The 13653-nt window shown below is 40.4% G+C and overlaps 1 protein-coding gene across 3 annotated transcripts in view; it reads right to left on the reverse strand.

Moving 5' to 3' along the window:
* Positions 1 to 13653, reverse strand: part of LOC126299299 (filaggrin-2-like) — a 492536-nt gene that overhangs the window by 369887 nt on the left and 108996 nt on the right. Inside the window, exon 1 of one of the 3 annotated variants that reach the window (XM_049991095.1) lies at positions 10366 to 10515. The exons of 1 other annotated variant lie outside the window; for it this stretch is intronic. The gene's annotated coding sequence lies outside the window, so the exon portion shown is untranslated. Of the gene's footprint in view, positions 1 to 10365; positions 10516 to 13653 lie in introns of those variants that run through there. One more of the 3 variants, XM_049991096.1, reaches the window with a different exon arrangement.

A 13653-nucleotide genomic window follows, 5' to 3' on the forward strand; every position in this document is an offset into this window, starting at 1 on the left:
TTCAAATCTGCATCCAGCCATCCTGATTTAGGTTTTCCATCGTTTCTCTAAATTACTTCTGGCAAATGCCGGATGGTTCCTTTCGAAGGGTATGGCCGACTTCCTTCCCCATCGTTCCCTAATCCGATGGGACCGATGACCTTGCTGTTTGGTCCACTCCCCCAAATCAACCCCAAAATAAGCAAATTTTAACATGGCAACCAGAGAAATGTAAAGGTTCTACTCAAAATTCGCCACTCATGACGCTTCTCTAAAAGTTACAAATGGTTAACAAGCCAGGCGAAAATAAATCGCTGCATTTTCGGCGGAATACTTTTTACATTCTAGCGAAAGCAGGAGGAACCGTAGGTCAACTTGAATGATCACTATGCAAGTATGGACATGCAGGGGCCCCAACTCATATTTACAGAAAAATGTGAGGCTAGGCTTTAGCTTAGAATAGCGCTTTCCTCTCCAGCCTTCGGTATTTCCCCTACAGCGCTCTGAGCGACCCTCACTACTGCTGCTCTCCCCCACGCCTCCCCAGCCAACTGCGCATCAAAGTATAAAGGGTAGTGCATTGATGGCGTTGTCACTTGTACTCAGGTGATTCATGTAAAAAGGTTTCGACATGAGTATAGCCTTATGACGGGAATTTACTGTCTTTGAGCGAATCTGGCGTTGATGTGCTACGGCAGCAAAGGACCGACAAAAGTGCCTCTGCTAACACAACATCGTCTGTGGCGCCTCTCCTGGAGTCGTGACCACATCAGTTGGACCCTAGGCAACAGGATACCCGTGGTCTGGTCAAAAAAAAAAAAAAAAAAATTGTTCAAATGGCTCTGAGCACTATGGGACTTAACTTCTGAGGTCATCAGTCCCCTAGAACTTAGAACTACTTAAACCTAACTAACCTAAGGACATCACACACATCCATGCCCGAGGCAGGATTGGAACCTGCGACCGTAGCGGCCGCGCGGTTCCAGACTGTAGCGCCTAGAACCGCTCGGCCACCCTGGCTGGCTGGGCTGTTAAGATGAGTCCAGATTTCAGATGGTAGGAGCTGATGGTGGGGTTCGGATGTAGTGCAGACCCCATGAAACCATGGACTCAAGTTGTCAACAAGGCACTGCGCAATCTGGTGGTGTCTTCATAATGCGTGGGCTGCGTTTACATGGAATGAACTGGGCCCACTCGTCTAACTGGACCCATCGTCGACTCCTTTGAGACCATTGGCAGCTATTCGTGGACTTCGCGTTCCCAAACAACGATGGAATTTTTATGGATGACAGTGCGTCATGTCACCAGGCCACAACTGTTGGCGACAGGTTGAAGAACATTTTAGACATTTCGAGCGATCACCTGGCAGGAATCCCACTGAACATTTATGGGACGTAATCGAGGTTCAGCTCGTGCACGTTTCATACATAAATTCTCAGTGAATTTATATTTCGTTTAAATTTAAAATATTTTAGTTTGCTAAGATGGCAGAACGCTTTGAGGATTTATTTAGTGGTCTCCATTCTCGTGCAGAAAATCCTACACCGGCAAAACATTCGCGATTATGGATGGTTATAGAGGCAGTATTGCTCAGTACTTCTGCAGGGCCCTGTGCCTGGCAAAAGGAGGTCCGACACGATATTCGGAGGTATCCAGTGATTTTTGTCACCACAGTGTTTCGTGTTTCGGTATGTTCTTCAAGTTAAGGTTATCGAAGAGAAAAATATGACAATTAGACGTACTAAGGCTACCATTATAATTGTGCTGGTCCCGACGAACAGTTCGTTCTGCGAGTCTAGGAAATAGAGAACAAGGAAAACACTGATCGTAAAGGGAAAGGAAGATTTTGATGAAGATTGTACGTAGCTGGCAACTCTCGTCCGGAGATAGTGATTTCAAAAGGAAATGAACACAAGTGAGAAAAGCAAATGAATAAAAGTAGCGTAAAAAGGAATGTTATGGTACTAGAGTATCAAGCTTGAGACGTAACTGCATGGTAGAATAATTAATTAATTAATGTAGCGTTAGTCACTAAAGAACAAACAACGAAGTGACTGTTAATCCTAACAAGCGAAATCATGTTACATTAAAAAACTGTGCGAGTGCTGGGCGCCAAATAGTTGAAGCCGAGCCACGGAGAAGAAAGTCGACCGCTAGGAAAGTTAGTAGATAAATATATTTATGTGGCTTAATATTTATATTGTTAGTGTTCGTTATAATGTGTTTATTTGTGACGCCGCAAGACTGTTAGAGGTCGTCCCGCAATTGGTCCACAATAGCCTGACAGTCGCAGGCTCCTACCTCAGAGCACACCAAAATACGAGTCTCTCCGGTGTTCAGACTGTTAGCCCGGACGGTTTGTTGTTGCAAAGCGGCGGCAGTTGGCGGCAAGCGCGTCCCCAAGGTCAAGGCCTAGGAAGCAACAATAGCCACTAGAGGGGCGTTTCAATGTCACCGACAGTCGGTTGCCTCTCCAGACGCTGAGGCTCACAGTGCACAGCTCTGCCAGCAACCCCAAGGGCGAGGATGGGAAATAACTTTGTGCCCTCCTTTCGAAAATACTGTAAGCTAGTCAATTACGTTAAATTTTTAAATTTTTTTTAAAAAATATTGTTTTTTGAGCTCTTCTACCATATTTCATAAACGTTTTAAAAATTTCAGATTTAGGGACTTACTTACACATGAGTATCTGCTTAAAAAGTGCAGTTAAAGATAACAACGATTAACGAATTTCGCATCTTTTAACTTTTTTATGGTGAGCATACAGTATCCTCTGTCGGTAATGCCCTGACTTGGCTAGAAGATATTTCCAAGTTCCGGACACTACTTACACATCAGGATCTGTTTGAAACGTATATTTTTAATGTAATTCAACAACAATTAGCAAATTTTGTCTTTTTAATATTTTTTGTTGGGCTTAAAGTAGCCCCCCCCCCCCCCCCCGGTAACACACGTTAAGTAAACTACGTTGGTATTGCTAGGTTAAATGGCTGGCTTACCCGCTCGCCTATTCTACCCACCCTCTCGTCGAAGCTGGATTCAACAACAGCTTGTCGCACACGGCCGTCCTTCTTTCCTCCTGAACGAGCGTTGTGAGTGCCAGAATTTACGAGTAGAATTAAAGGGCCCAACGAATGCTTGCATAGTGATTCGTCCGTTTAGATGTCTTATTTGCTTTGTTTGTGTGTTTTATTGTTCCCTTGAGAGCGCAGCTGTAACACGGTGACGTGGACAAGTATTTAACACGCATGCAGATGCCACGGTGCCTGTCCAGACCAGTCCCCACCGTAATAAAGCTAATTCTTAAAATCTGAACACAAATTCTAACTCACAATAAAATTGCGAGTACATAGGTACCAAACACAGACCGGTTGGCCAATTAATTAAAAATCCGTCAATCTCATTTACTCAGTTAATACTGCTAAACCAATTTTCCCAGGTCCGCAGTCACTACCGAGGTATTGTCTACATCGAGGATCATCGGCTGCAGGGGGCAGGATAATTTTGGAATTCCCCATTTCTTTAACGTTGAAAACGCTTGAGATGGTGAAAACTAGCTTGGTTCCCTGGACGTTATTTCGAATCATCGTGGAAGTCACGCGGTGGCGGAGATATACGAAGTCTTCCATGTTCTGGGAATCCGCGCCAGTTTGGGCCACTCATCTTCAAGGCAAGAACTTGGCCGCTCCGAACGGAAGAGAGGTTGATTACACCTCCAGCTTCAGTTACGCTGGCTTCAAGGACCTTCTCGTATACCGAAGAGGTTCACCACAGTTCGTCGATCGAGTTCTGAAATGGTCCGTAGCGCAGCTCTCCACTCCCTCCCGTTGCAGTTATTAAAGGTTTTGCCGTCGCGAGGTTCCTCATGCAACAGTTACCGCTATTTTGTGGCAAGTGTTGTCTTCCTTTACTTTGGGAGCATCGTTGTGTTAACCGTCTCCGAATTGTTCGCTGCAACTACGATGGTTGCGTCTGTGCTGTCATTATATTTGCACAACGTAATATCACCGCTCCAATCGACATGTAGTGCGGTAAGCTCTAGTCTGACCCCTGTTACTGTGACCGCATTCCTGACCTTAGGCTAGCTTCTTTGTTGCAGTGATTCATATCAGTTCATTGTGCGGTCTTGCTTGGGACTGGTCTTTATACTGAAGTCATTGTTGTTTAAGTGAACTTTTGCTTTTTGACTTATCCTACTGCAAGTCCGTTGCTCTTCGCTGCTTCATCCTGAGTGATACATTACGAAACTTGTGACACGCCTACCTCTCATTTACGTGTCCGTTTCAGAATAGATACATTGCCAGATGATACTGACTTTCATTGATCTGTAGCTTCCCTGCTGTCCCTTTAATCAGTTCTTTACTAGGTGACGAAACACATGCTGTAAGAAACAAAGTCCGACACCTGGGACAGAAGATCAGTCTGTGAGTGTTCTGCTGGGGAACAATGACAGTTGGTGCAATTAATACACACTCTTAAGAGGGAATATCATAGAGACTCCAGCCACAGTTACAGCTAGTTACCCAATCAACCAACTCATACAGATACAGAGCTAGTAGACCTACTCTGTCAAGTAGTTTCTGAACTGGCATCATAAGGGTGAGTGCATTCCTTTCCAGTCCCCTCGCACGAATGAAACATCCATGGTAGTACTGGTAACCGAACCCTGGATCTCCAGATTGCAGTCAGCACGTTGACCACTCACCTACGGGAGTGGACGAAGATCAGAGTAGAATAATAGGCTTCATTTAGGACCAATTGATCTGACTCTTTTAGAAAGTAACATTATTCAACAGATGCTAGAGAGCAAAAGGTCACGTGTTACACTTAATCAAATTTCACCAGCTGTATTAATATTAATAAAATATAAGTCGATATGTTAAAACCACCATAACTTCGAAACTCTTACGGGCCCGCAAAATCTAAGACCAGTTTTATGATCGGCACAAAAATTCCTCTAAGATGAGACTTCCATAAATAAATTCTCCGTAATCTCATATTTCGTATCAATTTAACTTATTTTATTTTACTAAGGTGGCAGAAAGGTTTGAGGATTTATTTAGTGGTCTCAAGTATGTTTACCATCATATTAACACACATTCAAATTTAATATGAAACAGAATAATCTTTTAAATTAATTCCAATATATATGAAACGAGTGATAGCCTTTAGGCACCATTATTCCATTAATAAATACATTGTTACCTGTCGTTATGTGTGATCAGATCCCTTTATATGGGGAAGAGGACAGGAATCTCTTTAAATACATTTAGGTTAGACGCCAAGCATCACTTGAGAGTGAACTGATGTTGTGGTAGGTCACGTAGACTTACACTACTTATAATTTTTGTGAAAGCCAACCAAACAGTGTAGTGTATAAGCACTCCGTCTTCAGGCCACAAGTGGCCCATCGGGACCATCCGAACACCGTGTCACCCTCAAGCTGAGGATGCAGATAGGATCAGCACACCGTTCTCCCGGTCGTTAATATGGTTTTCTGTGACCGAAGCCGCTACTATTCGGTCGAGTAGCTCCTCAGTTGGCTTCACGAGGCTGAGTGCACGCTAAGATACCGCGCCGGCTATGATCTGACGGGAACCGGTGTATCCACTGCGGCAAGAGCGTTGCCTGTAGTGTATAAACATGCCCGACGTTCTTCATATGCTCCATATATTACGAATTTGTGTCGACATTACCGAAACGGGTTTTGTTAAATATTCAGCGGAACGTGACCACAACAGTGGGAATTCAAATAAAACATTTGTTAATATTTATCGTCATATAACGCATACTGTTAAAAGTTGGTTACAAATTTCGTTTATGAAAGGTGCTGTAATTCACCACAATATCAAATAGCGTGTTAAGTGCTACACTTCTCAATCTAATAAGAATTACATTGTGTACTGGTGAGTATATTTAAGAGAGGCGTTGATAGATTCAGTGATACTCTACTGTACAAGATTCATGTCATGTGTGACAAACAGGAGTCGGACCAGGAAACGAAGATTCCAATGGATAGAGTATCACAGAACAGCGTTTAATTCGCTCTGTGGCAACTTTCGTTAACTCCGTTAATGCAAACGAAACAGGATGGAGATAAGGATGGTATGATGGAAATAAGACGGACGTGTATTCCTGCGAAAAATTAGGAAGGAAGCCATGTCGCCATCTATAGTCCTCGGAGTGTAATTATACTTTCTCTGGGGGATTACATTCAGGACAAAATAGTGGCAATCCGGATAGAATGGGTGACATAACTCAAAAGAATAGTAAGTATTATCGACAGCAAGTAATGCAAATTGACGAAAATAGCACGTAATGCAAATAGACGAATATCTCAATACTAACATTATCCTTTAATTTTTAACTACAAAGTAATTATTACTACAGATATCCTCTAATATCCGTATCATCGCATGCTCTACCGACGGTAGTACGCTCTTCGTGACAAGTTGCAAGTGTTTTCGCGATATCACGTCACTAACGAGCGAAACTCTTTGTTCCAACAGCCCATAGTAGCACATATGTCATGTCTTGTGCGTAATGAAACAACAGTCCGGGCAATATTTTCGTTGCGGCGTTAGGTGTAGGCAGTCAAACGCGCGCTGCCTCCAATATCAGAGGGAACGACTTCTATTACAGACTTAAACGTTGTCACTATAGGAAGAAGAAAGAAGGTAAGGTTTACCGTTCCGGCGCCAAGGATGGCGGAGGAATTCAGTGGTGTCATTGCAACCATTCAGCTGTTAGCTACTATATATGCGGCATGAGGCAGTCGTGCATAACGTCAATCGGGTTGGGTATTATGATCTCGCTCCTCCTAAATGTGAGTCCACTGCCATAACCCTTAACTTGGTGATGTGAAATCAGTTGACTCCGGTAACTGATATGTTCAATAGTATTTCAGAGCGCTCTGTATCTGCCCTAACGCATATCCTCAGGTTACTGTGTAGTCTTTTTCTTTGAATCTCTACAAAATTTTACTCTTCGGATAACCGTTGAAGTTATTAAATGAGGCACAATTTACCATCGGGCTCTACTGATAGAGGAAACAACCAGCAGCCCTTCAGGACTTACGATTAAAAACATTAATAATTTTCAGGAGTGACTATTTACCTGGCGCGCGTGTGCGTGTGCACGCTCGTTAGTGAATCTGCCTTATTTTCTTTTCTAACTTATCTGAAAAGGGAAAATTCAAAGTGTCAATAAAGGGTCTTGGTTAAAGGTGGCTGATGTGTAGAGGGAACAAAATAGTGCAACACGTATTTTTTCTTTTTTTCCGTTTGTGTCCAGTTTCACCTTTAATGGATAAAACTGGCCCCGAAAAGTAATTTGGCGTTTTGGGTTTGGAGGGAATACCTTCGAAACGATATATGAAAAACTTTTTATGTAATTAATGTTCTTGAAAACTTTATAACCAAGTTTTGTAATAATCTGAAATTGTTCAAAATACCCCACCACCATTATTTAATTTTGAAAAATGAAAACTTTTGTTATCACATGAATTAAAGAAGCTGTCAAGCCACATACATCCCTGTGTAACAAAGCTGATTTCTGAAATACCATTTTTGGAAAATAAGCATTACACAGTGTGCCGTCAGAGTATTTCCAACATACCTAATTAAAATATCTAAAAATTCATTCTGGAAACATTCCCCAGGCTGTGGCTAAGCCATGTCTCCGCAGTATCCTTTCTTTCAGGAGTGCTAGTTCTGCAAGGTTCGCAGAAGAGCTTCTGTAAAGTTTGGAATGTAGGAGACGGATACTGGCAAAAGTAAAGGGGTGAGTACCGGACGTGAGTCGTGCTTCGGTAGCTCAGTTGGTAGAGCACTTGCCCGCGAAAGGCAAAGGTCCCGAGTTCGAGTCTCGGTCGGGCACACAGTTTTAATCTGCCAGGAAGTTTCATATCTAAAAATTCTTTATTATTCCAATTATTTATTTTTCTTACATTTGTTTCTATGTTTTAAGTTATTTTAACTTTTACATTCTTAACTTTGTTTTTTAGTTGCCGTTTGACATACGCGTACTTTATTATTTGAAAATAGTAAATAACTCATTATTATGATAGAAAATAATTACAATAATGATGATCTGTGAGGAAACAATTAAAACACCTTTTTTTGCAGTGCGCAAATAAAACAAACGAAATGTATTCACGTAACATACACGGCGGAAAAGCTAATATAAAACAGTTACAGCCGTGGGCCGTATACGGCTCTCGATGCTGGAAGAAATTTGTGAGAAGTTTTTCGGATGTAGTTCTGTTGAATGATTCTGATGTCAATCTCCATTTGGGAAACAATACAATCAAGCTGTAGTCACTAGTACGTAGTCAATTCTCCACGCCAAAGCTTATCAATGTAATGAAATATGTTTGATACAATTCAGGATATTTAGAGGACCACCAGTGGCAATTTGAAATCCTGCTGAATTTTGTTTTATATTTGCTGCTTCGTAGTGAATATTACGCGAAGACAAGTCGTCCATCTTATGAGCGTGATAAAAAACGTTATATTTCAAGCGTTTCCTTACAGATTATCATTATTTTAATTATTTTCTATCATGATAATGAGTTTTTTATTATTTTCGAATACAAAAAACATGTGTGAAACAGTAAACTACACAACTAAAAGCCATCAGCTTAAAACGTAAAACAACAATTTCAAACATAAAATAAATGTAAATAAAATTAATAATTAGTAAAGAATTTCAGATATTTTAGTTAGGTATGTTGAAAATACTCCCACAGCACACACCGTGTAAAGCTTATTTCCCAAAAATGGTATTTCAGAAATCAGATTTATTACTCAGGGATGTATGGAGCTTAGAACCTTCTTTAATTTGTGTTATAGCAAATGTTTTCATTTTCTAAAATTAATAAATGGTGATGGGGTATTTTGCAAAATTTCATATTATTACAAACGTTGATTATACAGTTATCAAGAACATTAATCGCGTATCGACCTTTATACGTAAAACAGTTTTTATATATCAGCGTTTCGAGTACATTTCCTATAGTAAAAATATGCAAAATTACCTTTCGACGTGTCTTTTACTCCTTAAAAATGATATTAGACACAAAAAAAATATGTACTGCACTATTTAACTCTCTCTACACCTCCCACCCCAAGTGTCATCAAGATCGTTTACTCATACTTGGGTATGTTCCCGTTTGAGTAACGCAATTACGAGCAACATGCAGAACTACATTATAAAGGAAAACAGTGCTTTCAAATATAACGGTGGCGTGCTACCAAACAATGTATTTCTTATCTCGTATGATGATGCCATAGTTTATGATGAACACAAAAACTAATCGATTTGGTTCTGCGTTTAAACGACTCCCTTCATATACGGGAGTCAGACATAACCTTGTCTACGGAAGACACGATCTACACAGATTTTAATTGTGAATTCCCGTGTGGCCTCCGTATAGAAGCAATCCGCTGGGCAGTTCCAATGAGACGTCGATATTTCACAGGCTGTGAATACCGCTCTTGTTCGGCCTCTGCCTTTTGATAGCTGCCCCCCCACCCCCACCACACCCTTATCGCACGATGTGAAATGCCGCTAGGGACCACGTGGCCGCATTATTCCGGAGCGGAACAAATATAACGAAACTTTTTGTCTATACCGGAGAGTGCGATGCTGTAAAACTTCCTGGCATATCAAAACTCGGAGTTGGACTGGAACACCAGACGCTCTATTACCTTCCGCGGGTAGTTCTGTTACCGTACTGGACATGGGTCCCTGTTCAAAATATTATGTTCTATCTCCCCACTATTAATCCTTAAAGTTTGTAACGAGCATTTCCGAACACCCTGTATAGAAATCTTGACATCGACAAAATGTTACACTCCTTTCTTCCCCTTTTGCTAGATTAGACAGCATTTACATTTACGTTATTCACCCCAAAAATTTCGGGAGCAGATACAAGTGTCTGCCTTAACACACTCAATATTTTACGTTGTAGTTACTTACAGTAAAGTTCTTTCGTTCTAATTCATGCATCCTTAATTTCGGATACATTTAAATGAAGTACTCAATGCAACCATACAAAACTAAATTAAATATTACAGAAAAGCACAACAAAACCGACCTGCCTTACAGAACATAATGACACTTTCACAAGCGGACACATTGTCGCGAATAAAACAGTAACCCGTATGTACAATAAATTTCCTTTAATTTACGTCTATGGTCACAAACGTTTTGTTAACAGATTACCGGCTCGGTCTATAATTACCATCGTCAGATCTGCAGCAAAAAAATAGAAAAAAATACACTCGCAGGTTGTCTACAGCTTGAAAACAATAAATAGACCATAATGAAAAGTACTACTGACATAAATATGCGTTCTTGCGCTTTAAGTATGAAGAGGCATACCTGTTTTATAAAAACAAAATCCTGATGTAGTGCCGCAATAGCGGCATCGTCAAAAGTTAAAAGCAAAATCAGCACCAGCGTCGTCAAATATATATAAATAACATCTTATGCTCGAGTCATGTTGTCAGTAGCACTATTGTTCAAAACAAGCTGCCGTACAGTAGCCACAAAATGTTCGTGTTTTAAGTTCACCAGATGTCGCTAATGTAGGCATACACTAGTTTTCGGTGATTAATTGAACAGCGTAAAATAAAGGGGGGTTCAATAGTTGACGTCTGTTATGAGCTTATAACGTATAAAAGGCAATACAGTAATAAAAAGCGATGAAATAGAACTCGAAAAAAGTCAGATTGTTAAAAAGAGGAAGAGTTAAGAGACAGTAGTTGGCATATGCTCAAATGGCAATATTTTAGATAATGCCATAAGTAATAAACACTTTCGATTGTCCACGGAATAATATTTAAAAAACTATAAAATATATCGCTAAAGAAGCCACAATGAAGGGAAACATAGTGCTGCCCATAATCAGCGCCCTCTGTTAGCGCTAACGCCAAAATTACGCATAGGCGAAAAGTGGTTGGAGGAACGTGACCGCCAGAGGGCCCCTCCTACCCTTCGGCACTCCGTTGCAGGCAAAGGATGATAAAATTCCGTAACAGTGAATGACCAACATTATCTAGTTAATGCAGTATATGAAATGAACAGAGAAGGAACAAGGAAATACTAGAGTCATGCGTAAAACATACGAAAAACGAAGTAATTATGTGTGGCACTCAAAACTAGGAGAATGTTAATCGATGAACAACGAACTTAAACGGATGTCTTACGACGTCCGCCCCGAGCAGATGAAGCGAACAAAATGAGATAAAAAAAAAAGGCAAAGTAGGCATTGAATACAATATCGCTCTGCCATTTGAGCAGTTTTGTTGGATCTTTGTTTTTTGCTTTGTAAATTTCAAGCTCCTATACCAAATTAAAAACACGGCCTTTTCCACTCTGTGGAGAATACACATACAATTTTCAATTATCCCCATGGAATGACTGATTCAGTTAAATGCTGTCGCACAGCAGTTTTGTTCCGTGGCTGTGAGTGTTCTTTAAACCTTAAACTAAAAGAGCAGCATGTTTGACCGATATAATATTTGTCATAGTTACTGCAGTCAATCCTGTATACTCCAGAGCCATCAAATTTGTCATACTTCCCTTCGTCTTTGTTTTTTTTTTTTCGCAGTTTCAGGGTGTTGTTAGCCTTATGTCACATGTGGCTTTCGAGTTAACAACACCCTACAACTACGAATAAAACACAAACTGAAAGTGAAGTAAGACAAATTTGGTGGCTCTGGAGTATACAGGATTGCCTGCTGTGACTGACAAATATTATATCGGTCAAACAGGCCGCTCTTTTAAATTAAAGTTTATAGAACACTCACAGCCACGGAACAATACTACTTTGGGACAGTATGTAACTGAAACAAGTGATTCCAAAGGGAGCATTGGTAATTGTATGCGTGTTTTTAAAATTTATAAAGCAAAAACGAAGGTACCAACAAAACTGCTATACTGACAGAATGACTTTCTTTCCAATACCTACTCTGCTGTGTTTGACGATGTTTTAATTTAATTACTGCACGCCTCTGTTACATAATATAGTTTGTTGATAGTTTCACTTAGTATTGAGTGCCTCACATATTTACTTCGTTTTTCGTACTTTTACGCATGACTCTAGTATTTTCTCGTTCATTCTCTGTTCATTTCATATACTGCATTAACTAGATAATGTTGGGCATGCGCTGTTACGGAATTTTATCATTCTTTGCTTGCAACGGAGTGCCGCCGGGTAGGAGGGGCCCTCTGGCGGTCACGTTCCTCCAACCATTTCTCGCCTATGCGTAATTCCGTCGTTAACACTAACAGAGGGTGCTGATTATGAGCAGCACTCTTTTTCTTTCATTGTGGCTTCTTTAGCGATTTGTTTTATAGTTTTTGTTATTTTATTCCGTGGACAATCGAACGTGTTTATTACTTATGTCATTATCTAGAATATTGGCACTTGAGCATATGCCAACTACTGTCTCTTAACTCTTCCTCTTTTTAACAATCGTCGTGTTCTATTTCATCGGTTTTTATTACTGTACTGCCTTTTAACATCATAAACTCATTACCGACGTCGACTATTGTACCATCCCCCCTTTATTTTACGTTATCAGTTAATAATTGAAAACTATTGTATGCCTACATTAGCGAGATCTGGTCATCTTAACAACACAGACATCTTGTGGCTACTGACAACATGAGTCGTGCATCTGATTTTATTTACATATATTTGATTATGCTGATTTTGCATTTAACGTTAGGCGATGCCTCTAGGGCTGCACTACATTAGGACTTCGTTTTTATAAAACAGGTATGCTTCTTCACACTTAAAGTGCACAAACGCATATTTATGTCAGTAGTACTTTTCATTACGGTCTATTTATTGTTTTTAAGCTGTAGAAAACCTGCAAGTGTATTTTTTCCCCATTTTTTTTGCTGCCGATCTGATAATGGTCATTATAGACCTAAACCGGTAATCTCTTAACAAAACGTTTGTGATCATAGATATAAATTAAAGGGAACTTATCATATTTTTCTACAGATTCACGACTTAAAAGTAGTGATGGGAAAGCAGAAAAAGTTTTGCTTTCTGTTCAAACCGAAGACTCGTGGCCAAAGAGAAGTGGAATCTCAGCGTTAGTGACCGAGCGAGGTGGCGCAGTGCTTAGACACTACACCTCGCATTAGGGAGGACGACAGTTCAATCCCGCATCCGGCCATTCTGATTTAGGTTTCCTAAATCACTACAGGCAAATGCCGGGATGGTTCCTCTGAAAGGGCACAGTCGACTTCCTTCCCCATCCTTCCCTAATCCAATGAGACCGATGACTACGCTGCCTGGTCTCCTTCCCCAAACAAACAACCGTTAGTGTGTTGGTGATCTCGGAGACTCTTCAGCTGTTTGCTGATTTGCCCCACTATGGGAAGTTCTCAATAACTGGAGATTTTCGCTCTAGTATTATTTCCTTCATAGTTGGATCATAAGTAGTGTTGATTTCTATCACATAAATTCGTTTCATACACAGAAGAAATTCCAGATAAAATATATCTGTTTCCTCAAAATGATTTAATTTCATTCTAGTAATCTAGTTCACAGTGTGTATTTTATGAATTATAATCAGTACGTCAGACGAGAGTGCAAATGTGGACATTATAATACGGTCTGCTTTTGTTTACATTGTCAGACTGAAGGTT

The sequence above is a fragment of the Schistocerca gregaria genome, chromosome X, assembly GCF_023897955.1.
Source record: "Schistocerca gregaria isolate iqSchGreg1 chromosome X, iqSchGreg1.2, whole genome shotgun sequence".
In the NCBI taxonomy this organism is placed as follows: domain Eukaryota; kingdom Metazoa; phylum Arthropoda; class Insecta; order Orthoptera; family Acrididae; genus Schistocerca; species Schistocerca gregaria.